Source organism: Callorhinus ursinus, unplaced genomic scaffold (assembly GCF_003265705.2).
Source record: "Callorhinus ursinus isolate GAN/ISIS: 27379988/994484 unplaced genomic scaffold, GSC_fseal_2.0 scaffold21, whole genome shotgun sequence".
Classification (NCBI taxonomy): domain Eukaryota; kingdom Metazoa; phylum Chordata; class Mammalia; order Carnivora; family Otariidae; genus Callorhinus; species Callorhinus ursinus.
The window spans coordinates 5,244,881-5,258,180 of record NW_027397083.1 but is presented as its reverse complement, the minus strand read 5'-3'; the positions used below and the strand labels follow the sequence as shown (position 1 = coordinate 5,258,180).

General features: G+C 36.1%; 1 protein-coding gene across 13 annotated transcripts in view; it reads right to left on the bottom strand.

The window, feature by feature from the left end:
• PHF21A (PHD finger protein 21A) overlaps positions 1–13,300 on the bottom strand; it is a 188,742-nt gene that overhangs the window by 160,993 nt on the left and 14,449 nt on the right. For 9 of the 13 annotated variants that reach the window (XM_073904708.1, XM_073904707.1, XM_073904706.1 and 6 more), the window contains exons 2-3: positions 1,659–1,699; positions 192–303 (exon numbers count right to left, since the gene is read on the bottom strand). The gene's annotated coding sequence lies outside the window, so the exon portion shown is untranslated. The remainder of the gene's footprint in view (positions 1–191; positions 304–1,658; positions 1,700–13,300) is intronic. The other 4 variants (XM_025879388.2, XM_073904703.1, XM_073904705.1 and 1 more) reach the window with 1 other exon arrangement.

Below are 13,300 nucleotides of genomic sequence, written 5' to 3'. Positions count from 1 at the left end.
AAAAAATTGTCCAGATAAGCCTGGCCAGAATCATATAAATATTTACTACACAAAGGGTAACACAAGAGGGTGTGGTGGTCTTGGCATAACCAATAAGTACTTAATAAAAGTGGAAGTTATGGGAGGATAGATTTCAGATCAATTTAAGGAAGAGCTAAGGATTAGAGCTGTACAAAAAAGGAATGGGTTACCTTATGAGGTAGTGGGCTCCCTGTCATTAGAAGTATTCAAGAATGCTGCATATCATATCCCCCTCTTGGAGATTCACAATGCACATTAGCATATTAAAGGTTCTGAGAAGTCCTGCAGTAAAGAAACCTGTTTAACTTTAACGCAGCATTTCCCAAATTATTTGACCACAGAACATTTTTCCCACCCCCACCCCACCTCAATAATATTTACTCATTTCTGTGGAACTAGAATTCCTCAGAATACATTACAGAAAATAATGAGCTACATTTCTTTAAATGTAGTATTCAATATGTACCAATCTGTCAGGGATATAGGAGAAGAAAATTTCCACACTGGTAAAAGGCTGGAAGAGAAAGCCCTTAAGGTCCCTTCTCTGAGATTCTGTGATTCTATCACATCTCAAAGAAAAGGGCTATAGGGTCTTGATTATTTATTTAAAAAGGCTCCATGAGAGAAAGGCAAGTAAAATATAAAGGTAGTAAAATGCAAGGTTAACTGGTTCAAATGCCTCCCCCTTTCATGTTCAAAGCCCAATCCCTAAAAGATAAGAGAGACACCTCAAGGACAGTGAATTATCAAAAAGAAGCCTTAACCAAATATCTACTCCAGCCACTACATTAATTAAAATTTGAGAGAGAGAATTTAAAAAACAAAAACAAAAAGAAGTAGCCTCGTATTAAGGAATGATCCTATTCCAGCTCTCTGGTTTAATTTTTTATCATAATACATGCTCTCCAAATAAGGTTAATATTTGTTTGATCCTTGGTCACTAGACTGCCCTGTGCAATCTGCGATCTTGAATTAGACATTCAAAAAAATGATTAAAGTGTGATGATTTATAAGCTGTTAGTGTAGATACTAAAGTAGATATTAGGAAAAAAATATGTTTGCCTATATGCCCCCACACTGCTACAATTCACTCTCTCTCTTATTTTTTCCTCTTTTAGAATTATACAAACAACACACACTAAAAATGTAGTATCAGACATGAAGCCAATCCAGCATTAAATTTAAGGATATAAATGCTTAAGAGTCCCAAATTTCAAAGTCAAGGTTCCCATAGTTACATTAACCTAGCCATTTTGCACATACACTAAGGCCATCAAATTTAACACCCTATTAAGTAATATAAAACACAATAGGAACCTGAACTTTTGAAATTCCTGACTTTAGAATTTTCAGCTCTAACCACTGCATTAAGGACATTTTTGGCAAAGGGGACCTTTACATTTTAACAGGTTATGGAATGTAGGAACATGCAAGCCCAGCAGTATTATTAGAAACACAAACGCATTTGAGATACACCTACGTGAAATTAGACAAAAATTCACTTTCACTCAGTGCAAACAGTAAAGCCTCATTTCTGGGAGAGAGCTTTTTTGAAAAAAAAAAAAAAATCACTGAACATCTGAATTATTACCTAACTAGCATCAGGCACACTATACCTGCCTCGTGAAAGTACTTACCAATTTTGGGGAAACGGGCTCTCCTTCAGCTCTCTTGCTCCCTACAGCAGAAGAAGGGGAAAATGGAATTAGACTACAAAGATTTATGACATGTCATTAAAGCTGAAGACTTACAGATTTCTGACTTTAAGAAGAAAAAACAAAACACACAAAAATCTCCAAAGCTTTTAACCACCACCCCACCCTACCCCAAAAATGGGAAAAGAGGTAGTTTTCACAGCAAGGAAAAAAATCCAAAGGCAGTTAAATCTCTAATTTTCCATTTTTCACTTTTCCACAATTTTTCCAAGACAAGGAAAAGTAAGTAGTTGACAGTTTCCCTTTCCTAAGAGACACACAAAAATAAAATGTACCTCATCTAAATAACACAAATACAGGCTCATCCCCAACAAATGGGCTTCACTGTTCATTGCTTTATACTAACAAATTAAGGTTACATCACTGACCCTTAGAGTTTGGTCTGTTTAAAAGGTCTTTTTTCAATTAATCTTGAAATGGACTTGTCTGATACAAGGCTTCAAAATTCACAGCATTTTATTTGCATCATCGTAATTTCAATTAAACTTTTCATTCACATTCTTCAAGCCTCACCACTTAAGGTTGTAAGCTACGCAACACAAACATGCCTTTCTCTCTGCCACATATTTAATCAGTGATAGAGCCAGAAAGAAAATTAAGGTTTGGGGATCTCAATCTAATGCTCAATGATGCTTTTATCAATTGCATTTTTTAAGATTAACTAAACTCCATTAAGTTGACTTCTAAGTTAGAAAAGTCAAGTCAGGCTATACGGGTTTGTTTTTTGGGTTTGTTTTGTTTTGCTTTTGTTTTTTTTTTTTTAAGATTTTATTTCTAAGGGGCGCCTGGGTGGCTCAGTGGTTAAGCCTCTGCCTTTGGCTCAGGTCAAGATCCCAGGGTCCTGGGATCGAGCCCCACATCGAGCTCCCTGCTAGGCGGGAGGCCTGCTTCTCCCTCTCCCACTCCCCCTGCTTGTGTTCCCTCTCTTGCTGTGTCTCTCTCTGTCAAATAAATAAATAATGTAAAAAAAAAAAAAGATTTTAAGTAATCTCTACACCCAACATGGGGCTCAAACTCACGACCCTGAGAGCAAGAGTCACATGCTCTACTGACTGAGCCGGCCAGACACCCTATATTGTTTATTTTTAACTCTTCCCCACCCCAAACTTCTTTTTCAGTTAAAAAACATTAGGAAACAAAAATTAAAATTTTTCTAATATTTTACTATTAAATTATTTACTCCACATACCATGCTCTAAAACTTCCTTATGTTTTAAGCATGGTGTGTTTGTTGACTGATGTTACTTCAATAGTGTTCTCATTTCGAGGGATATTGTAAAAAATCTTCATGTCATCCAGATTATAAATTTTTATTTAATCAAGTACAGTCATACCAAACATACGGTAAAATAATTTAAAAGAGCCCCAGTTCAAGCAGTTGACATTCATTTCCAAAAGAAATTCAATTTGCTGTTTTATCCTGCCTTTTCTTTAGCAGCAGTACTTCTGAAAGTTCTCAAGTCCATATAAATGGCTATTTTAATCACCAAGATTAGAATGACTTCCAATCAAAAGAAAAATCATGCAAAGGTCTGTAGAATGATGTGGTTATTTAAAAGTGGATTCTAAGAAGGAAAAAAAAATTGTAACTACGTGTGGTGATGTATGTTTACTAAACTTACTGTGGTAATCATTTTGCAATACACACATATATTGAATCATTATGCTGTATACCTAAAACTAATATAATGTCACAGGTCAATAATACCTCAATTTTTAAAAAGTGAATTCTTAACATTACAGATAGTACCTACAGAATTCTGTACCACTCAGTACAGGCACACAGTAAATGTTCAGTAAATATCTGTTAAATGAATAAATTGACTAAGTGGACCCTTAACTTTGTTGATGACTTATTTTCCCTATGAGACATTTCTTGTTAGCTTTCTCATGCTGGTGATAATTTCTTATGCATCAATCCCCCACAGTATTATTTGTTAAATGAATGACTTTGGATAAAAACAAGTAGATGAGAGAAGAAGATATTGCCATTTTAAAATATAATGAAAAGGAAAAGACTGATATATTATACTAAATTAAGAACTTCTGTTCATCAAAAAAACACCATTCGGAGAATGAAAAAACAAGGCACACAATTGGAGATGACAATTCCAACACATAGAATAACAATGGTTTATAACCAGAACATATGAAATATGTTGAAACTCAAAATGATCAGGATAGAATTGGGATTTTTACTTTTACTTATACGGCATTTGAGAAAGTAGAGTCACATTAACTCTTCTGAAAAGTCATAATTCAGTAAAAAGGCACAATGGATGAACACCTTATCTCTAGGGCATTTTCTCCAAAAATCAATAGCAGAGTTAATCCCAAATTGATAAAGAATTTTACCATATCGTGAAACCATGAAATCATAAAACTAGTCATAGAACTGCTTACAGGGACTATAGATATCACATAGGAAATCAAAGCCTGAGAGGTTAAATGACTTCCCCAAAAGTCACACACCAATTGGTTGTAAAGCTGGAGAAAAGCTTACAGACCCTGAGATTCCTTTGACTGAGCTGGCCTTTCCAAGAGACCTCACCACCTCTTAACCAGGTGCAGCAGTAACACTTCTAAGAAACAAACTACAGTAAATACTGGCAAAATATTTTTGGAAAAGTCTCCACATAAAATTTTAAAGAAAAATTATTATACGTAAGCTATATAGGGCAGGTTTTAAAACTTGAGATCTTTCATGCCTAAGGGATCCTCATGCATGGGCTTCAGAGGGGTTTGCCAACCCTACAATACTATATGCTAAGTTCTGTATATATAAGAATTCTGGGAAGAGGAGACCCACACCTCTTTGCAAAGAAGTTCAGATACTAAAAAAGAGTCAATTATTTTTAGACTAGTGATTTTTAAACACCACTACTAAAGTGTTTCTTCTAATTGACTACCATTTGAAAACTGATTAAAAATTTTAAAAAGATTTTATTTCTATAATTTAGTAAGAGGGAGGGAACAAGAAAGATCTATACATAAATGTGTACTTTAACACTACCTATATGCGAAATGTATTTAAGTCTGAAATGCAAGTTTGATTTAAGGTGACTGAAAGTCCACTTAATTTGTTTCTCACATACTCTTCATACTCAGCTAAGGTAGTTAAAAATTTTAACCATATTTGCTTAAATTTTTCAAATATAGATTTATTATTAAAAATGCACTCAGGGGGCACCTGGGTGGCTCAGTTGTTAAGCGTCTGCCTTCAGCTCAGGTCATGATCCTAGGGTCCTGGGATCGAGCCCCACTTTGGGCTTCCCGCTCAGCGGGAAGCCTGCTTCTCCCTCTCCCACACCCCCGCTTGTGTTCCTGCTCTCCCTAACTCTCTCTCTGTGTGTCAAATAAATAAATAAAACCTTAAAAAAATGCACTCAGAACACATAAGTTGGACTAAATGAAATTATTTTTGCTTTTAGAGATGAATATTATCTTGCTAAGATAACTTCCCATGATTTTTTGCAAACTAAAGATGGTTCACCTCTCCAGAACTTCACAGGGAGCTGCTTTAATTAGAGCTGGTAAAGAAATGAATCATTCAGATTTCTAATATGGTTGTAAAATTTAAAATTCCATCACTAAATCAAAGGTGATTAATAACAACTTAAGTACCTTTTGTAAAATATCTAAAACCTTTGTATGAAGAACATATATTAAATAATAAACAAATTTTGCAGAGAAAAGGTTTAACATTAGATCATGTTTTAAATTAGGCTAAAATTCATCCCACTACAAATTCGAACAATTAAGTTTATAGTCTGTGCTCAATCATAAATTTTGATAAGGGACTAGAATAGCACAGATAATTGTCATTCAAAGACACTTTAAAATGTCACCTTACGCAGAAGATTCAATCTCTTCTCTTCTACTACACCAAGCTGATACACTAATTTTATATACAATAAGTTTTACTGCTTTTTATCTGCCCTTCCTAACTTCTAACAGAAAGCATAATAAGTTTGAAATAAATTTAAATGCAAATAAGTGCTCAGAAGAAAAAGCAGAATCCTGCTTAATAAGATTTCGTCCTTTAGGTCCCGATATAATAATCATCCCTGTGTACCCCATTCCTCTTAGTCTTACCCTCTCATGGACATCCCTATAGCACTTCCCCCCTCAGTTTCAAGAAGCATCAATTTTCCCCTCATTACTGGATCATTTTGTTTCTTCCATCTTTTTTTTTTTTTAAGATTTTATTTCACTACACCATACGTGAGGCTCAAACTCACAACCCCAAGATCAAGAGTTGCACGCTCCATCCACTGGAGCCAGCCAGGAGCCCCGCTTCTTCCATCTTAAAAAAAAAAAAAAAAAAAAAAAAAAGGCCTCCCTTGACTCCATATCCTTCTCTAGTTACTGTCCCATGTTTATGCTCCCATTTGTTAAGAAAAATCCCTGAAAGAGTTAACCATATCTCTGTCCCTAGTTCCTTCTCCCCATCCTCTACTGGACTCACTCCATTAGGGCTTTGGCCTCCTTCTATTCTCAAGATCACCAATGACCTCCCTGTTGCTAAAGCCAATAGAAAAATCTCAGGCCTCACTTCCATGTTTGATCAGTAGTATTTGACCCAGTGGATCATTTCTTCCTTCTTGAAACCCTTTCTCTCCTGACTCCCAGGATACCACCCAATCTTGATTTTCCTCCTAATCTCTCTGGCCACTGTTCTGGATTTCTTATGCTGGTTTCTTCTCATCTCTCAAGACCTCAAAATGTTGAACTGCCCCAGGGCTCAGTTCTTGGCGCTTTTCCCATTAGGTAATCTCACCCACTCTCATGGCTATAAAATGATCTGTACACTGGTGACTCCCAAATTTTTATCTCTAGCTCAGACCTTTCCCCTGAATTCCAAACTCATATACCCAACTGCCCATTCAACACTTGTCAAATAGGTTTCTCAAGCTCAACGAGTTCAAAAGTAAACTCTTGACTACCTATCCCCCAACCTCCTCTTCAGAGTCATCCCCACTTCAGTAAGTGGCAACTCCATCCCTTCAGGCGAAAATCTTAAAGTCATGCTTGACTCCTCTTCTCTTTTTTCCACACCCAATCTAATAGCCAAGCACCTTGCATCCACCTTCAAAATACACAGACTTTGACCACTTGTGTCAACTCTACTACAACCTCCTTGATCCAAGCCACCACCATCTTTCACTTAGATTATTACAATAGCCTCCTAACTGCCCTCCCTCCTTTCCATCTTTGTCTTGCTACAGTCTATTCTCTCAGCAGCCAGAGTACCTCTTCAAAATCCAAGAAAGATCCAGTTACTCCTCTATTCAAAATCCTCCAATGGTTTCCCAACACACTCAGAAAAAAAGCTGAAGTCCTTTCAAACGGCCCACGAGACTCTAAGTGATTTGGGCCTCTGCTACTCTCAGACCTCATCTCCTCTCCCCATTGCTTAATCTGTTCCAGCCATACTGACCTCTTTTTTGTACTTCAAAAACTCAAAACAAGTTCCCTTCTCAGGACTCTTCTATTTGCTTTTCCCTCTGACTGGAACACTCTCTTCCATAAAATATCTTCATGGTTCACTCCCTCAAAATGTTTAGAAAATCTACAGCAGTTGCAAGAGAATACTAAAATAAAGACTACAATTGTCCTCAGAATTGTTCCTCTCCCCAAACTTACTGTAGGGATGTTCTTTCTTACGCTAACAATATCCTTTTTACTGTCTCCACCTAGCCAAATCTCGGCCAGTCATTCGGGTCCAGATAAAAGATTCAGGGATAAATGGAGACCTTCCCTAACTATCCCAACTCCCAGATCTTCCTTTCTTTGAATTCTCAGATAGTTTATCATCTCTCACATTCATCTTAAAATTTAACCACATACTGTCCCACATTGTAACTTATGTCTTATCTCCCTGACTACAAACATACACACACACCACACACGAGTAGAAATAATGCCTTGTACAAGTAGTTCTCAAACCTGTATCAGGGTAACTCTAAAACTTCAAAAAAAATACATAAATTCACAGGCCCTACCCTTAATAATTCTGAATTCATGATGTCTGATTTAGAGCCCAGATATCTGTATTTTTTTAACTCCCTCCAGAAGATTCTGATGGGTAGGGATTAGGAATCATTGCCTTACAGTCCCCCATTTCCTTCAGTACCTAGGAAAGTAGGCCTTCAAATAGCCTACAGCTAGAATGGACACCCCAGAGAACCAAATCCATTCCTTCATCAACAGGGGAACAGCAATCCAAGAAGTCTACATAACTAGCCAAAAGCTACAAAGATAGTAAGAGGCAAAGCCCAGCCTAAAACCCAGATTTACTGCTCTCAATCTAGGAATCCTTCCATTAGACTGTGCATAAATAAATGAAAGTAATAAAAATTCACAATTCACAGTAAACAGTGATTTTCTAATATTTGACCAATGATTGCAATGTCCAAGCTCTAAGACAGTGCACATTATGTTTGAAAACGTGAGCAACATTAGCTGACAAAAGACGTAAGAGGCCAGAGAGTAATTGAGGAAAGGCTTACAAATAAAAAAATAATTTTTACCAAGTCTTCTTGCAATATGTATAAAAACTTGTAAAATCATTTATTTTATAGTTGAGAAGTATTAGGAGAAATAAACGGAAAGAAGAAATCTTGCTTCATCATGCTATAAAGTACAAAAATCCTTATTCACAAGCTTCCACAGCTCACAAAGCTATAAATGTTTTCTGAGTCTAATCATAACATAAACTTAATTACAGATCAGACTTAGTAAATCACCCCATATCCCAAGATAACTCAAACTCTTATCCTAATAATCAGCTAACCTCAGGACCAAAACTCTTGCCATCAACAACAAAAAAACAACTCAGGTATCTATAAGGCATTACAAAAGAGTTTGGGTTTATCCTGGTGTATAGGGATTTAAGCAAGTGTCTCCTATTAACACTAATGGGAGTTCTGGGTGTAAACGATAAGCACCAAGGAGGAGGATCAATGCCCAGCACTGTATCTGCCAAAACCCTTTCTACTGCACTAACTGCAACTACTGGGACTTGTTCTCTCAGAAATGGGATAATAGACCCAAATTCCTATGTCTCTAAAGCACAAAGATAATTCAAATAAAAGTCACTAAGGAAGGTCACTGGTAAACACCTGATTTTAAAAACATACAAGAAACAGCTAAACTAAAACAACTGACACACTGAGGAAATTTTATAAAATAGCACAGAAGAAACTAGTGAATTGCTGGAGATAAAATACCTCACACAAAAATTCAACAAGATTAAGTCAAATTTTTAAAAATTAGAGCATGGTAAACCCAAGTACAGCCAGGAGCTTGTCCAAAGAAATACATACACACAAAACAAAACAAAAACTCCTCCCCTGATGGAGCCCTAAGTACACTACAACCCTTGCTTTTAAAACACAGAGGAAAACTCCTGCTGCATTGATAGCCAGGAATAATCACAGAGTACTTCCAGACAAACGGATAACAATCACAAGCTGCCAAGGACGACCAAAACTAACTAAATAAAAATTATAGCACCTTATTGTGTTCCATACTGCCTCACTTCTCAATACAGCACTGCTGTACTCACCAGGCTGGAAAATGAGCAGGTGCCTTTCAGGCTATAGAAAAATTAGTGACACACACACACACACACACACACACACACACACACACACACACACCAATCATAAACACAAACACAAAGGGATTGATATTTTTTCACTTGAAGCGGTTTAAGAAATGCAAGGCTTCGCTGTAGGCCTAGAAAACTAAGAGTAGGCCTTACCGAAGAAATGAGGAAAAAGCCAAGGTTTACTCCAAATCCACATTCAAAGACTAAAAGAATTAACATTTATTTCAATTAAAATGCTTTGGCAACAATCCTTTTTTAAAAAAAAGAAAGAGAAATTAAGATTTCCCCCATTTCTAATCCCAAGAGAAAATTAGCATCTTTTCTCTCTACACTGGTTTAGCTCCACAACACAAATAAAAAAGAATCCTGACTTAAGGCCTGAAAACTAAACATGGTTCCGTAACATTCACAGTAGAAACAAAACAAAAAACTAGGTAGTCCAACATATTGATTCTTTATTGTTGCTGCTATCATTAATGAACATTTAGCTTTATATCTGTACTTTGAAATGTCAACGGGAAATTGAAAAAGCTACAATATGCTGGGGATTTTAACTTTTGAAACAAAACCCACAAAGAAACACGAGTCTGAAGCATAAAGCCTCAATCATGCTGATAAGTAAGTGGTCCTAAAAGTTGAAAGTGAAAGCAATATACACCAAAAAAAAAAAAGAAAGAAGTTTGCTTGATATTAATGCTAGCCTTTAAAACCAAAAATATGTTCTGTTACAGAAGACTGAAATCAGGGCTTCCATTAACCTTGTTAAAAAAAAATCCCATGAGCATGGATTTTTTTCCTAAGTCTCTTCATCAGAGCAGCATGGGGTCCCATTAGGCACCCTATTTTACTTCCACCTTATAAATAACGTTAGCTATTCGCTATTTCCATGGAAACCAAGTACAGAGAAACCCACTTAAATGAATACCGGTTAAAGGAATAAGTTTTATTTTAGAAAGATTTTGCTGCTCTAGATGAACTCTACTGGGGAATACTACAAAGTCATCTTAAGTATAATTTTTAAAAATATATCTTTGGTGTAGGGGAAGCTTATTAGCGGTCCTGTTAAATAAGTACACTCCTTGCACTAAACTAAATATGCCAAACAGCATCATAACATTAAAGATACCCTTTCAATGCATTTCATGGGGGTTTAGATGCACGACACCCAATGACTATGCTTCCTCATGCATTGGGGTGGAGTAATTATCCTTATGGGTCTAATTTAATCTAATAAAAGCAAGGAAATTCAGAAATAAGTCTACCATCACCTTGTGACTAGTAATGAACAGGCCCCACAACTGCAGGCACATACATGACTTACTACTCCTCCAAAGAGGAGTGAACAAGGGAGCAAATAACTTAAGTTCCTAATCACCGTTATCACGTCCAGGGATAGCAGATAGTCAAAATTCCCTCCTCAACAAACTATTTTACAAGTTATAACATGTATTCCTTAGTCAATTGGTATATACACATAGGTGAAATAGAAATAGAACATTCAAAGGAGAAAATGCAGAACAAGATTTAAGAATTTCCAATTTTAAGTTGCCCTACATACTCTAGAAAAGACCATTACTGGTGGCTCATACAAAAGTTGTCAATAGGCAAGTGTACATAAAATAAAATGCAACTAAGAAGGATAGTAAATTCAAAAAACTAATAATCAGTAAGTTTCTAAAGATAGAGGGGGTAGGAAAACTAAAATTTTTCCAGCAGACGTGGTTCTCCATTAAGTTAGTAGTGGCTCAGACACCTTCAATAAGTTAAAAGACAAATGAAAGCAGTATTATCCTAAAGGATGATTATCAGTATTAAATTTACAGTGTATGAAAAGAGTTAACATTCTCACACACATTTTTTTTCTTTGAGTATATCAACAGATCTATTTGTACTGCATGTTTTAAAAACATAAAAGTACTTTCCTTGTATGTTTCACACACTGTAAACATTGGCAAAATGATAACTTGAAGTTGGGTTAAGAGTAATGTGGTGTTTGCTAATATTATTCGCTCTGCTTTTGCATGTTTTTAAATTTCCATAAAAAGAAGTTTTTAAAAGTCCTATAAAGTTAAAATTCTTGTGTCAAATAAGTTTTTCAGTATGTATAATTATATAATAAATGAAACACCTTGTATAGATCTTAGAAGCTACTGAATTTAAATCCAATACGGCCATTAACTTACCATTTAACCACAACTAATTTCCAAGTTTTACTTTTCTTACCAAAACAACTCAGTTAACAGTTTAAAACCACCAGGAGAAATCTGGAAAGGAAAAGATCTGCTATTTTGCAACTACCAATTAATGAAATGCAATCAATGCCTAAAAACAAGGCATTATAGCTGTATTTTACATTTTACAAACTAAAGAAAGAAATTCTACGAGTCCTCTCTATTACTAAATGAGAATACTTTCAGAATCGGCAGCACCATAATTTCCAACTCCTTTTCCAGTTAGGTCCACAGGAGTACAGAGAACCATCTAATCGATTAATGCTTCCTAGTTCCCTTATCTTAGTTTAAGGGAACAAAGTTCCCCTTTCCCCACTATGCCCCCACCTCACCCCCTACCGGAAAATATAGCAACTTCTGAGGTAAAAAGGTCTTTTTCTATTCTCTTCCTTAGTCCAGATATAAAATGTTTCACAAATACTCAGTTACTTCGCAAGTGATTTTGAGCTATCTATTATCCAACTCCTGGCTAAGGGCCCCAAACAAGGAGGTCCACAAACTGTTAAAGCCTTAAGGTCTTGATAACAGCTCTGTTTAAAAACTAATCATTACAATGGTGTTTTGTTTTGTTTTGGAGAGAGAATAAACTGGTGGTGGCTTTGGAGGGAGTGATGCACAGCAGACCGGACAGCTATACAGAGAAGAGATGGCAAAGAGACAGTAAAGAAGAGGGGAAAGAAAAGACAATGGAGGGAGTATGTGCAATCGATGTGCCATCTCTCTGTGAAGCAGCTAATGTACCACTGAACCAGACAGGTTCCTGCATAAGTCTAGTAGGAGTTCAGCCCTGACATGAATGGCCCAGCTTTTACAAATTGGTCAGAGACAGACTGACTTTCAAAATTGTACAATTCTTTAAATCAACCTCCAAAGACCTCATAGGGTCTATTTCTAACTCCTGTGTTTATTGAAATGAAATACACTTCTAAACTTCCTACAATTCCATTCACCCAAGAGAAGCAACTGTTTTGTAAGCCCTGCATAAAGAATACTTAATACTGTGCATACACTATGCTAATTCTAAAACTACAAAGCTTCACTTACTGACCACTCTAGCAATTGTAAAGTAACATTACAATTTTTTTAATCGAAAGAAAACTATACTGGGGCGCCTGGGTGGCTCAGTTAAGCATCTGACTCTTGGTCTCAGCTCAGGTCTTGATCTCAGGGTTTTGAGTTCAAGCCCCATGTAAAGCCTACTTAAAAAAAAAAAGAAAGAAAGAAAACTACACAGCCTGCTATAAAACTGTTCAATTTTTAAAATATTTGTGGAGATAAAGTACAAGCACATTATCAAAACAAACTTGCTGGAATTTCTGCTCAGAAAGCAGAAACAGTTGTTTTAGGAACACAGGCAAAATAAAATCTAGTAAATGCTCCTATCCACCTCCTAGGCCTTTATTAACTGGTACAGTTGGGTAAGTAAGAACAAAAAGTTAATGGAAGCTATTATTCTACTTTAACTCAAATGCTCATCAGTGGTAACACATGCCATATTCAGGGTGTTGTGGTAAGCTATTGCAAATGTATTTGCTGAATCCTAGGGAAAAAAATATATGGATCAAACATCAAAGAAGTTTCAGGTCTAAATTGGGAGTGAATAAAATTAATTCTATTTCACACTTAATGATCATTACTCCTCCCTCAATTACGGATTTCACTTACCAGATAGATACCTACACACACACACACACACACACACACACACACACACACAC